The following is a 12,520-nucleotide window of genomic DNA, read 5'->3' as shown; positions in this document are numbered from 1 at the left end:
AACATCCCCCCATTTCCTGGAGTAGGGAGCAAGGAACAGTTTTCCAATCTCCCCAGGGGACAACCAGTCCATTAGTTGGGATTACCAGGGGAGGGATAAAACAGTGAGGGAAATTCCTTTGCTAAGTGCATGTGTAGTAGAAGCCAACATGGCACAGGGGGAGGTAAGTGTATGGGCCATAGAAACTTGATGACAAAGCAGAATTTGGGGGCATGAGCAATAGGAGCCAAAATAGTGACATAAAAGGGAGGAGTCTAGCCTGGAAAAATCTGGGAAATGAATCAGATTGGATAAGGGCACAAAACCCCAGGATATTCAGGATTAACATTCCTCCATTTCCCAGAGTAAGGAGGAAGGTGCAGCACAGCCTGGAAAAATCCAGGAAGTAGTTTGGATAGTTTGAATGACAAGTCTGCTTGTTCCTGAAAACCAAGAAAAAATATATATGGAGGATTATCAAGAATCTAGGGACAATTGCTACTAGAGCCTGCTCACTCCCTACATCCCTGAGGGCATGTTATTTCTTTTCACCCCAATGAATCTTACCTCTATGCTTAAACTTCTCCCATGTACGTGCTCTTTGAAATTCCTTTGTCAAATACTGCAAGGACTCCTTTTCACTGGGAACATTTATTCACACATATGGGCATATCTCTCAGGTCGATAGCTTTAATTGGAAATGCTGAGTGAAAGAGTAGGTATGTTTTAATTTTGATATGAAAAAGTGTTCCTAATTTATCATTCCATGAAAAGTATATGAGAATGTACTTTTTTGTAACCTCTCAGTAGCATTGGGTTTTATACTTAAGAATTTGTGTCAATATAATGGATAAAAATATATCTCATAATTGTTTTAATTTGGGATTTTTTGTTTATTATCATCTTTTAATCTCTTAATTGGTCATGTATATTTTTTTCTGTGTAATACCTGTTTTTATATATTTTTTTATATATTTTAAAACTGGGTTATTATCTTACTGATTTGTAGAATTTCTTTATAAAGTCTGGATATTAATAATTTGTCTCCATATTTATTGCAAATTATTTTTTAATAAAAATTTTCCATTAGCTTTTAAGCTTTTAATGACTTACATTGCTCACAAAAATTACAGGATATTTTATCGCTTCATATTCATTTTGAAATATCCCCTAATTTTTGTGAGCAGTATATTTTACCCTATAGCAATTATAAAATTTTATGTAGTCCACATTTTAATTTCTTCCTTTATGACTTTTTGAGTTTTCCACTATTTTTTTTCCACTAATAATTTTATGGTTTTGTTTCTTATTTTAATCTTGAATACATCTAAATTAATTTTGGTAATTAGCATATTATAGGGATGTGAGTATTTTGAATGAGTATTTACAGACCATTTTTTATTTCACCAAGATTTAGAAAAATCTCCTGACCAGGCGGTGGCACAGTGGATAGAGCATCCGACTGGGATGCAGAGGACCCAGGTTCGAGACCCCAAGGTAGCCAGCTTGAGCACAGGCTCATCTGGTTTGAGCAAAAGCTCACCGGCTTCAACCCAAGGTCACTGGCTTGAGCAAGGGGTTACTCAGTCTGCTGAAGACCCACAGTCAAGGCACATATGAGAAAGCAATCAATGAACAACTAAGGTGTTGCAATGTGCAACGAAAAACTAATGATTGATGCTTCTCATCTCTCTGTTCCTGTCTGTCTGTCCCTGTCTATCCCTCTCTCTGACTCTCTCTCTGTCTCTGTAAATAAATAAATAAAGAAAAACATTTTAAAAATATGACAAAAAAAAGATTTAGAAAAATCATCATAGCCCTTTATTATTGTTGGTGTTGGTCAAATAAGTTTGTAAAATATGATTTTTATGTTTGCTTGCTTAAAGTTTGTATTGGGGCCCGGGCAGTGCCAGGTATATGTGGTCTGTGAAATTGCAAATTACCTTCCTGCTTGGGAAGGGCCATTGTTTTGCTAATGTTTGCTAGCAAGGAGGTTTTCATGCCAGAAAGTTTTGAAGAGAGACAGTAGAAGGATAAGGAGGAAGAAGCCATGTTTGCAGAGTGAGAGCAGAGAGAATGCAGAGTGCTGAAGAAGAAGCCATGTTGGTAGGGAAGGAGAAGGTGTGCAGATGGGGAACCAGAGCTGAGGGGCTTTGTGAGCTTCACTGAGACTGGTGAGGCCTTTGATTCTAGGAGAAACTGGAGAAGATTCTCCTGGTTGTGGAATCAGAGAATGTGTCAGCAGCTTTGGGAGCCCTGAGTGAAAGGGAAGTGTTTTCCCTGTGTGTTTGCTTGTCGGATGGTGTGAAACTAATACAAAAAAAATGGCCCACCATTTTTTGGCTTAACTATTTCTTGATCATCTGCCCAAATTCAATGAGAACCTGAATGTGCGTGGCCACAACGGGAGCAACCACTGGCCCTACAACTATATACTAAACTTCCATGTGCATGCACGTTAGACTATATCTATAGTATCTTCTTCTTTTGATATGTTTACCTATTCTTGCTCCAATACTTTATTTTAAATGATCTTATATTTGTAGCTTGTTTTGAAAGCTGATAGAGCATGTCCCTCTTCCTTGTTCTTTTTCAAAATTTTCTTGGGTATTCTAATGTGTTCTTTATTCCAGATGAAATTTTAGATACAGTTTGTGAAATAGCATAAAAATTCTTTTGGAATTTTGATTGTAAATATGTGAGCATAGGCAAGTAGTTTGTATTAATAAAGGAAGAAAGCAGTAGAATTAAGGGATTAAGCAGATATTAGGCTTAATAAATTGGGAAGCTGAGTCAGATACTGGGCCTTGTTCATTAGGAAGTTACAGCATTGCATTAAGCCTGACTAGGAAGCTATAGCATTCAGAGACTCATTCACACACTGAAGGAGACCACCACATCCTCTACTGAGGGGACTTAGTCTTCAAAGTGAGTGTGAAAAATCTCTCTGGGGAACTGACAGCCTAGTACTGGATTGCCTGGTGGTTTAGGGGGTGGGAGTGGAGGCAAAATTCCTCTGTTGAGCACATGTGCAATAGAAACCAAATGACACAGCAGAACTTTTGGACATGCACAATAGAAGTCAAGATAATGCAGGAAGAGGTGCTTCTACTTTGAGGCATGTGCAGTAAGAGCCAAAACTGAGACATAAAGGGGCGAAGTCTAGCGTGGGGAAATCTGGGAAAAGGATCAGATTGGGTAGAGGGTGTGGAATCCCCCACCCCCCTTTAGGTTCAGGAAAGGGATTGGTTAGTGGGAGGTCCCAACTCAAACCTGGGAGCTATCAGAAAGTGGGTTGGATGGTTCTAATGACAGCTTGCTTACTGAGAACCCAGAAAATGTATGGAGAATTATCAGTTACTGGTAGAGCTTGTCTGCCCTCTGCATCCCAGAGGGTGTATTATTTCTGTTTACCCCAATAAATCTTACCACTACATTTAAACTTTTTCCATGTGTGTGCCCTTTAAAATTCCTTTCTCATGACATTGCAAAAGACTCATTTTCTCCAGCAACAATTACATTGATTTATACTTAATTTAAAGGGAATTAGGGCCTTTATAATAATAAATATTTCAGTTCAGAAACATAGATATGCATTTAGTTTTGTCTTTTAAAAATATTCTGTAATAACTTCAAAAATTTCTTCATATTACTTTCTGAATATTTTCTGTTACTCTTTTCTTCCACATTTTATATGCTGCTGTAATAAATTGACTTGCCTTTTCTGTGAATTTTCTGACTGATTAACACTAGAAAAAATTTGATTTTGTTATCATGTATCCAGTTCCTTTGATGAATCTGTTATTAGTTTTCATTAAAAATTATTTTTGACAATTATTTTTGGATTCCCTGAAGGCATCAATCCACTGCAAATAATGATATTTTTGTGGATGGTTATGTATGTGTACCTGATAAATTTTCTCCAAAACCCCTCATTTGGATTATTCAGAGAGGCAAAAGAAGGGAGAAAGGTAAAACTCTGACAAACTAATTCATCTGACTTAAGAACTACCGAACCTGATTGCCTGAAATTCTATGTCTTGGCTTGGTTTTGGCTCTTTACCTCATCTTTCTCCTGTTTCTTTGTAAGCTTTCCATGGGTCAGATGTGACTAAAAGCCCCTCTGGTACTCTCGACTCTTGCAAATAATACTTGTTTTTGTCTTGTTGCATTAAGTAGGATCTTTAACACAATGAGGACAGTAGGTTTCTTTGTCTTTTATCTGACTTTTATGAGAATGCTTTTAATACACAGTTTGGTAGAATTTTCTGATAGCTTTATCATGTTAAGTAAATTTGCTTCTGTCCTAGGTTGCTAAGATTATTTTCCATTCAAAAAGCAAAATAGGGACTATTTTATCCAATACTCTTTTAAAATCTGTTGGTTTTATGGTTTTTCTTCTTTACCTTAATATTATGTTGAATTAAATTAATAGATATTTTAATACTGACACATCCTTGCATAATTACAATTTACTCAACTTGACCATTATGTGTATTTTAAAAAAATGTACTACTGTGTTACATTTGCTGCTATTTTATTTGTAACTTTTACATTTATTGTCCTAAGAAAGGTTGGCCAATAGTTTTCTTTATTTATTTTATCTTTTTTTCATCTTGGTGGCAGGGTTATATGCCACTCATGCTATGGTTTGCTTTTGTCAATGTAAGAGATGTTGAAACCAGTAGAGAATTTTTATGCATTTATTTGAGTCAAACTTATGACAATTTCCAGGAAGCAAAATCTCAATGGATTGAGAAAATGATCTGGAAAATGGCAGTTTTACCACTTATTTTATACATCACAATCAAAAAGGAAGAAATAAGGGGGTTACATGAAATTCATTGGTGATAGATTAGGGAGACAGGAGAAAGCAAAGCAGAGGAAATCCCTGGGATTGGATAAAAAGTAAAAGAAACAGGTACAGTACTTCATTTACATTTATAAGTATAAGATACTTAACAGTCAAAGTTAACATGATAACAATAACAATGAGGGGATTTGTGGTCTCTGCTCTGGTGGGTGGTTGAACTCTGATGGGTGCAGAAAAAAGGAAATTAACTTGAAATTTCAAACCTATATTATCACAGATAGCAAAAAGTTATTAGAGAGACTCAGGTAAGGTCAAGATTGATCTTTTTCAGGGAAGATACCAGCATAGGACCTGACTACCTGCCATGACTTGCTTTTAACTAAAAAGTGTTCATTTCAGACTATTCTATGCAGTTATTTTCAGCCTCTGAGTTTGTAAGGCCACCATGAAGGCCTCCCCTGAGCTTGTCAGGTTTAGTAGGTGGCCCCTTTTTCATACATACTTTAGAAAACACAGGATTTGTATGTTTGGCACAACTTGTGGTTAAAACCATCTAAGTCTAAAAACATTTTTAAATCTATGACAATTAAAAACAATTATTAAATTGTCACGGGTCCACTAAGTTTTTCCTAACTCTTCTTAAGTCATAGACATTTATAGAAAAACATACAATTCACATAAACTTTCAGGTTTATCGGTATAAAGTTGTATAGAATATTTTCCATGTATTAAAATGATTTTTTATGTATCTATAATGTTCTCTAATTTATAATTATTTATTTGTCTTCTCTCTTTTTTTCTTAACTAGACTTCGCAAAGTTTATTTTATTGATCTTTTTAAAGAAACAACTTTTAATTTAGAGTTTAACTCTGCTGTTTTTCATTTTGTATTTTAATGCATTTATTTTAGTTACTTTTTAGTTGCTTTTTAGTTCCTTTTTAGTTACTTTTTCTTTTGGGTTATTTTTCTTTTTTAATTTAGGTTCTAGAATTGAACACTAAATTTATTTCCAATTATTTTAATTATTTACTTTTTCTTTTTGCTACTACTGTGGCCAAATCCCTTAGCCTCTAATATGTAGTTCACTCGGTCTTTTTAAATAGTATATAATTACTCTATTAATTAAATAATTACTTTGATTATAAATTTTCAAGTAGATCTTTTTGTTGTTGTTGAGAGATGGCATTGTAGTTTCCTACTGACACTGTAATAAATTACCACAAATTTTTGGCTGTATTTAAAGTTTTGAAGAATATTATAATTTACATATCTGTGGCACTGTATAGTAAGAATAGTTAAAATTGGTAAGAATGTATTATATACAGAAGACAGAAGAAATGCTGGCATCTCAGAAAAAAATGAATCAGGAAATGTTTATATAAACTCACATGAAAAAAGACTTAACAAATTAGAATTAAATGGAAATATCAGCATAAGTTTACAACTTTGAAAAGGGTTCCACTGTGTCATTAAGGTACCTAAGCAGCCATTAGTGTAACTGTGCGAAAGCAGCCATTAGTGTAACTGTGCGAAAGTCAATAATAAAACAAAACCCTGAAATCCACAGTGGATGCTAATTGTGAGCATTATTTTTCAGCAGTATGGGCCAAGGGCTTTCTAAAGTCTTATTCTACAATATCTGTAAAAAGGAAGGAAAATATTTGCAAGGCCCTATTTGCAGTTTTTGTTTGGGACTTTTAATTGCTTGTTTTTTTGTTGTATGCCTTTTTATCACAAGAAAGTTGTAAGGAATTTTTGCTATGGCTACAGTTCAAAATGGATTTCCCTTATAGAGTACTTCACTATAGGTCTATAAACTACTTTCTGAAATTATAACCTGGAAATTCCCTACAGAGCTTAACATTAGGCTCCTGGAATACCTTGTACACTCCACCATCAGGCACAGTACAAGCAATCCCAGATCTGGGTTTTAGTACTGTTTACATAATTGGTGTTCCCATTGTTTGGGCAAAGGGTATTAGAAAAATTACTTCCCATTCTCACTTTTTAATTTTAATTTTAGAAATTTTTGTTGAAGTGTGATTGATATAAAAAAATTGCAGGTATTTAATGTATATATTTTTATGAATTTTTTTTCCCCACTGTGCAGCCCACTTCAGTGCCAGCAGCTTATGGGCAGAGGCCAGGCAATGGTTCAGGGCCATGGTTTGCTCTGGCATGGGGCACTATGAGTGACCCAGGGGAACAGACCGGCAATATTTTTATGAATTTGACATATGATGCTACCACCACAATCAAGGTGCTAAGCATATTCATCATCTCCAAAATTTTCTTGTGTTCTTTTGCATTAAAAAAAATGGTAAGAACACTTAACATGAGATCTAGAATCTTAACATATTATTTTTAAATTGATTTTAAAAGAGAGAGAGGGAGGAAAGTGAGGAGAAGCACCAACTTGTATTGCTTCACTTTAGTTGTTCATTGATTGCTTCTCATACATGCCTTGGTTGGGGGCTCAAGCCTAACTGGTGACCCCTTGCTCAAGCCAGTCGTCACCTTGGGCTTCAAGCTAGCAACTTTTGGGCTCAAACCAGCAACCTTGGGCTTCAAGCCAACAATATTTGGGCGCAGGCCAGCGACCTTGGGATCATGTCTATGATCCCGTGCTCAAGCTGATGAACCTGAGCTCAAGTGACAAAGTTGGAGTTTCAGACTGAGGACCTCAGCATTCTGGGTCAATGCTCTATCCACTGCACCACCACAGAACAGGCTCATCTTAGCATATTTCAAAGTTCACAATAGTGCATTGTTAACTGTTGATACTGTGTTATACAACAGATCTCTAGAATTTATTCATCTTATATAACAACTCCCCATTTCTCCCTTTCTCCAGCCCCTGGAAACTGCTATTCTAATCTCTGCTTCCATAAGTTTAAATATTTTAGATACCATAGCAAAGTGGACTTATGCAGTATTTGCCTGTGACTGGCTTATTTCACTTAGCATAATGTCCTCTAGGTTCATCCATGTTTTCTCAAACAACAAGATTACTTTTTTTTTTTAACACCAAATTTTTATTGGATAATGTGTACAGTACATGGGTCATTGTATGGCTCTCATGGAATTACATTTTTTTTTTTTTTGTATTTTTCTGAAGTTGGAAACCGGGAGGCAGTCAGACAGACTCCCGCATGCGCCCGACCTGGATCCACCCAGCATGCCCACCAGGGCCGATGCTCTGCCCATCTTGGGGCGTCGCTCTGCCGCAATCAGAGCCATTCTAGCACCTGAGGCAGAGGCCACAGAGCCATCCTCAGCACCCGGACAAACTGCTCCAATGGAGCCTTGGCTGCGGGAGAGGAAGAGAGAGACAGAGAGGAAGAAGAGGGGGAGAGGTGGAGAAGCAGATGGGCGCTTCTCCTGTGTGCCCTGGCCGGGAATTGAACCCTGCACGCCAGGCAGACGCTCTACCATTGAGCCAACCCGCCAGGGCTGATAAGATTTCTTTTTTTTTAAGAATGAATAATGTTCCATTGTATTATATACTACTTTTCTTTATTCATTTATCTGTTGATGAACACTTCCTCTTTTTTGAAAGTCGTAGTTGAAATTGGACCCCATGAAATGGTCCTCTGTATCTTTTACTTTTTCCCTTGTATTTTTTCTACTTCTTTAACTTTTTGCCCTAGTTATGGATGTTTTTCTTGACTTTATCCTTTAGAATTCTAACCTGGTCTATAATCGTTTCCATTTTATTATATTCTCTCCACAAATAGAGAATGTATCTCAGGAATGATCTTTTAACCTGAGCTAGGAAAACGGGTTGTACTGGTAAGAAGGGGATAAGTAAAGAGCAGTTGTAGCAGCATGGATGAGAGATAATGGAGACTTGTACTGGGAAAATGGAGAAAAGTAGATGGGTTAGAAAATATCAGGAGTAGGAATAAATAGGACTTGGGCCTTGGATTTAGCACTGAAGAAAAGGGAGGAGATGTGGATGAGAATGAGCGTTAGACTTTGACATCTGGCATGATACCATTCCTAGCAGATCAGGGATCTCAGAAGTAGGAACAGCTTTAGTGGAAGAAAATGAGTTCATATTTGGACATACTAGTTTCAGATGCCTCTGAGATATACGAATGGAGACAGCTAGCAGACAATTGGATCTATACATTTAGAACTCAGCAAAAGTATCAGATATAGAATTATGGCTTAGAAATATAGTAAAATATGGATAGAAATTCAAGTCATGGAATTAGTAATTTACTCAGGGAGAATGAGTAGAATGGGAATCAATGTGACACAGATACAGGAAGAGAGGTCCACAAAGGGGCAGTTAGAGAGTATATTCATTTTTTATCACTGATATAAAAATTATCACAAATTTATGATCTTAAAATGATATCCAGTTATTATCTCACAGTTTCTATAGGTCAGGAGTCTGGGATCAACATGGGTCAGCTGGTTCCTTGCTTAGAGTCTCACCAGTCTGAAATCAAGTTTTCCTGCTGGAAGCTCTAGGGAAGAGTCAAATTCCAGGCTCATTCAAGTTGTTGGCAGAATTTCTTGCTGGCTGGAAGTTGTTCTCAGATACTAGACACTACTCACGTTACTTAGCTCATGCCCCCTCTCAGAGCTTGCAATGGTGTCCTAAGTCCTTCTCGTACTTAAATCTCTCTGACTCCCTTCTGCTCTATCTTTCCTGTCACAATTTTCTGACTCTCCTGCTTTTAAGTGATTATGTTGGGCATACCTGGATAATCCAGGTTAATCTCCCTATTTGAAGGTCAGCTAATTGTTAAACTTAATTCTATCTATAAAGTCCCTTCACATCAGTATCTAAATTAGTGTTTGATAGAATAATCAGATGGAATTTTAGAGAGGATATCTTCAGAATTCTGCCTACCACAGAGAGATAAAAAAAACCAAAAGAGCATAGTATATGGAAACAAAAGTAGGGGTATTTCAAAAAGAAGGAAATAGTAAACACTATCAAATTCTACACAGAGGTAAAGAAAGATTAGAACTGTGATATATCCATCAGGTTTATTGTGACCAATCACAGTAAAAATGGGGTGTGGATGAGGGGAATAGGCAAAGCTATACAGTAGGTGTTTGTAGGCCTGGAAAGCAAGGAAGTAAGACTAAAACTCAGTCAACTCTTTAGAGGAATTTAGCTGTATCAAAAACCAAACTCTACACACTGAGTAAAGGCTTTCCACTGACAAGCCAGGACTGAAGGCTTTAGCAGCAATGAGTTCTGAGATGCTCACAGACTACGGGACTTTCGTGAGATAAATGGGAAAGTTATTTGAGTTTTTCAGCTGATTGGTTGCCTAGTTGTCTACTTTCTTATTTGGATCAGGATAGCTGAGTTAGGGGAAGAAGAAAATCCAGAGATGGCATGAATAGATTTGGCCTTTGGAGATTGGTGCAGGTCCTCTATTGATTACAGAGAAGAGCTACAAATTCCTGTAAAGTTAAGTTTCTTTTATGTGCCTGTGTTGACCATCTCCAGTTTATTCTTAACATAAGTGACTCCATTTTAGTTTGGTTACACAGTGAAGAGAAGAAATTAGGATAATATCTTGGGACTTCTGGGTTTTGTTTTGTTTTAAGATGAAAGGACCAAAGACTATTTTAATGCTGATGATGAAAACTGCATTAGAGGAATTGATGAGGAGAAAGAGTGGCTATTCAAGAGAGAGAGAGGTAATTTATAGAATGAGGGGCCTAATGAGTTGGCAGTGAGGGGCCATGGATCATTGGTTAGGGATTTTGATTGTAGATAGAAGGATAAACACTATTTCTTTTATAAAAGAGAATAGAAAAGGTAGCTGCAGTGATATAAATCTGGTGACAGGAAGTTGGAGATTCCCTTCAGGTAGCTTCAATTTCACCTGTCAGACAGCAGGCAAGGTGATCTGCTGAGACTATTTTCTGGTGATCGGTAAATCCCATTAGAATGGGGACCATGCCTGACTTTTCATTGTGTGTTCCTTATCATTAGTACAGTGCCTGGCACATGATAGACACTCAAATATTTCTTTTAAGAGTCAATGAGTGGGTAAAGAAATGAAAAGGTTGAAGGAATAAAAAAGTAGGAGGTTTGGTGACAGTAGAGGTTTGATATAGCCATTGTGGAAACTGGTGGAGAAAGTCAACTAAAGATACACAAAGAATGTTGTATTACTTTGAGAGCCTAGGTGAGGCTGGAGACCATAATTACCTGGATTTCTGATGGGTGTTTTCTTTTATTTTTTTTCAGTAGTTCTCAAAAGCCTAGATAGAGACACAAGATGCCAAATGTCTGGGTTGGTTTGGGTTTGAGATTTTGCCTGGCAGGTGACATAACAGGACAAATGAATAAGGAAGTTGAGGATATGGGCAAGGAGGCAGCTGAACTAATGAGATGTGAGATCTAATGAGCTAGTGAGCAAAGAAATGAAGACAGGAGGGAATGATAAGTAGAAAGGATCAATGGCTTAGAGTTCTTAATGTGGTAGAAAATATCCAGAGGGAGTGAGAGTAGTTAATTGGAAAAGCTGGAAGAATAGAATTCTGTTGTTAAAAATTGGAATATTACTGTGTTTTGTGGTTGAGATCCTCTGTTGAACACAGAACCCAGGGAGAGAGTGGCTGCTTTAGCATAGAGTTGAAGGTCACAGAAATGGAGTTTTTCCTCTGGCTGATGATGTTACCCAAGAAGATAACAAGAGAGGAGGTGGATAAGAAAACTCTGAGCCTAATGCCAGCTCTTTATTGAATAAAAGAGTCACTTGGACCTTGTTAGAAGACAGTGACCATGAGATAGAGAAGATGTTATAATCAATGTTTACACACGAAAGTGTAGGAATAATAGTTTTGGAAGTGGCATTGTTAAGTAACTCTAAGGTATATGAAGAATCAGCAACTTTTAGTCCAGAGAAAGCACTTAGGGAAGATGCAAGTTCTATCTGAGTGGAAAGGAGTGAGGGAGAGGTTGAGGATACACCAAGATGCTTTAAGGGAGACAGTGGCCTAGTGGGCCATGTGGAAGGTTCAGGAACAGTGGGAGTTTGGGTCTATAGAGATAAAACCCAAGGAAGTATTGTGATGAAAATGAATTTGGGGTATCGTAGAAATTATATTTAATAGTAATAACAAGTATGAGGTCATGATGGGTTTTCTGGCTAAAAAGCTTCAAAAAGAATTATTTTTTGCTGGACCTTGGTGAGTGACAGTGATGTGATCATCTGAGAAATATTCATCCACCACCAGGACTAACGGGCTTCCAAAGAAGTGGAGTTTCTGGTGCTGGGAGGGACCCTGATTTCCCTGAAAACCAGCAATCTAGGTCTTGGGCATGCTTAAGACTGGAGAGGTACTGGCTACTCTGCCTAAGTTATCATTAGCTCCTATCTCCTTCCTCTCAAGCTCTTACTAGGTATATTAGTTTCTTGTGGCGGCTATAATAAATTACCACAAACTTGGTGGCTTCAAACAACAGAAACTTATTCTTTCATATTTCTGAAAGCCAGATATCTGAAATCTATATCACTGTGCTGAGTGAAGTTGTCTACAAGGTCATGGCCCCTCTGGAGGCTCTAGGAGAGAGTCTGTTCCCTTTTCTCTTCCAGCTTCTGGTGGCTGCTGGCATTCCTTAGCACGTGACTACATCATGCCAAGCTCTTCCTCTGTGGTCACACCATTTTTTCATTGTCAAACCTCCCTCTGTTTTTTTCTTACAAGGATATTCTGAATTCATTTAGGTCCTTCTGGATAAT

At 37.2% G+C, this 12,520-nt stretch overlaps 1 non-coding gene across 1 annotated transcript; it reads right to left on the bottom strand.

Annotated features, from left to right (window-relative positions):
• Nucleotides 1–6,893: 6,893 nt before the first annotated feature.
• LOC136401593 (small nucleolar RNA SNORA42/SNORA80 family) lies at nucleotides 6,894–7,027 on the bottom strand. Its single transcript, XR_010750618.1, has one exon. It is a non-coding gene; the product is annotated as a small nucleolar RNA SNORA42/SNORA80 family (small nucleolar RNA).
• Between the last annotated feature and the right edge of the window lie 5,493 nt (nucleotides 7,028–12,520).

This window comes from Saccopteryx leptura, chromosome 3, assembly GCF_036850995.1.
Source record: "Saccopteryx leptura isolate mSacLep1 chromosome 3, mSacLep1_pri_phased_curated, whole genome shotgun sequence".
Lineage (NCBI taxonomy): Eukaryota > Metazoa > Chordata > Mammalia > Chiroptera > Emballonuridae > Saccopteryx > Saccopteryx leptura.
This window is presented reverse-complemented; position numbering and strand designations above follow the sequence as displayed.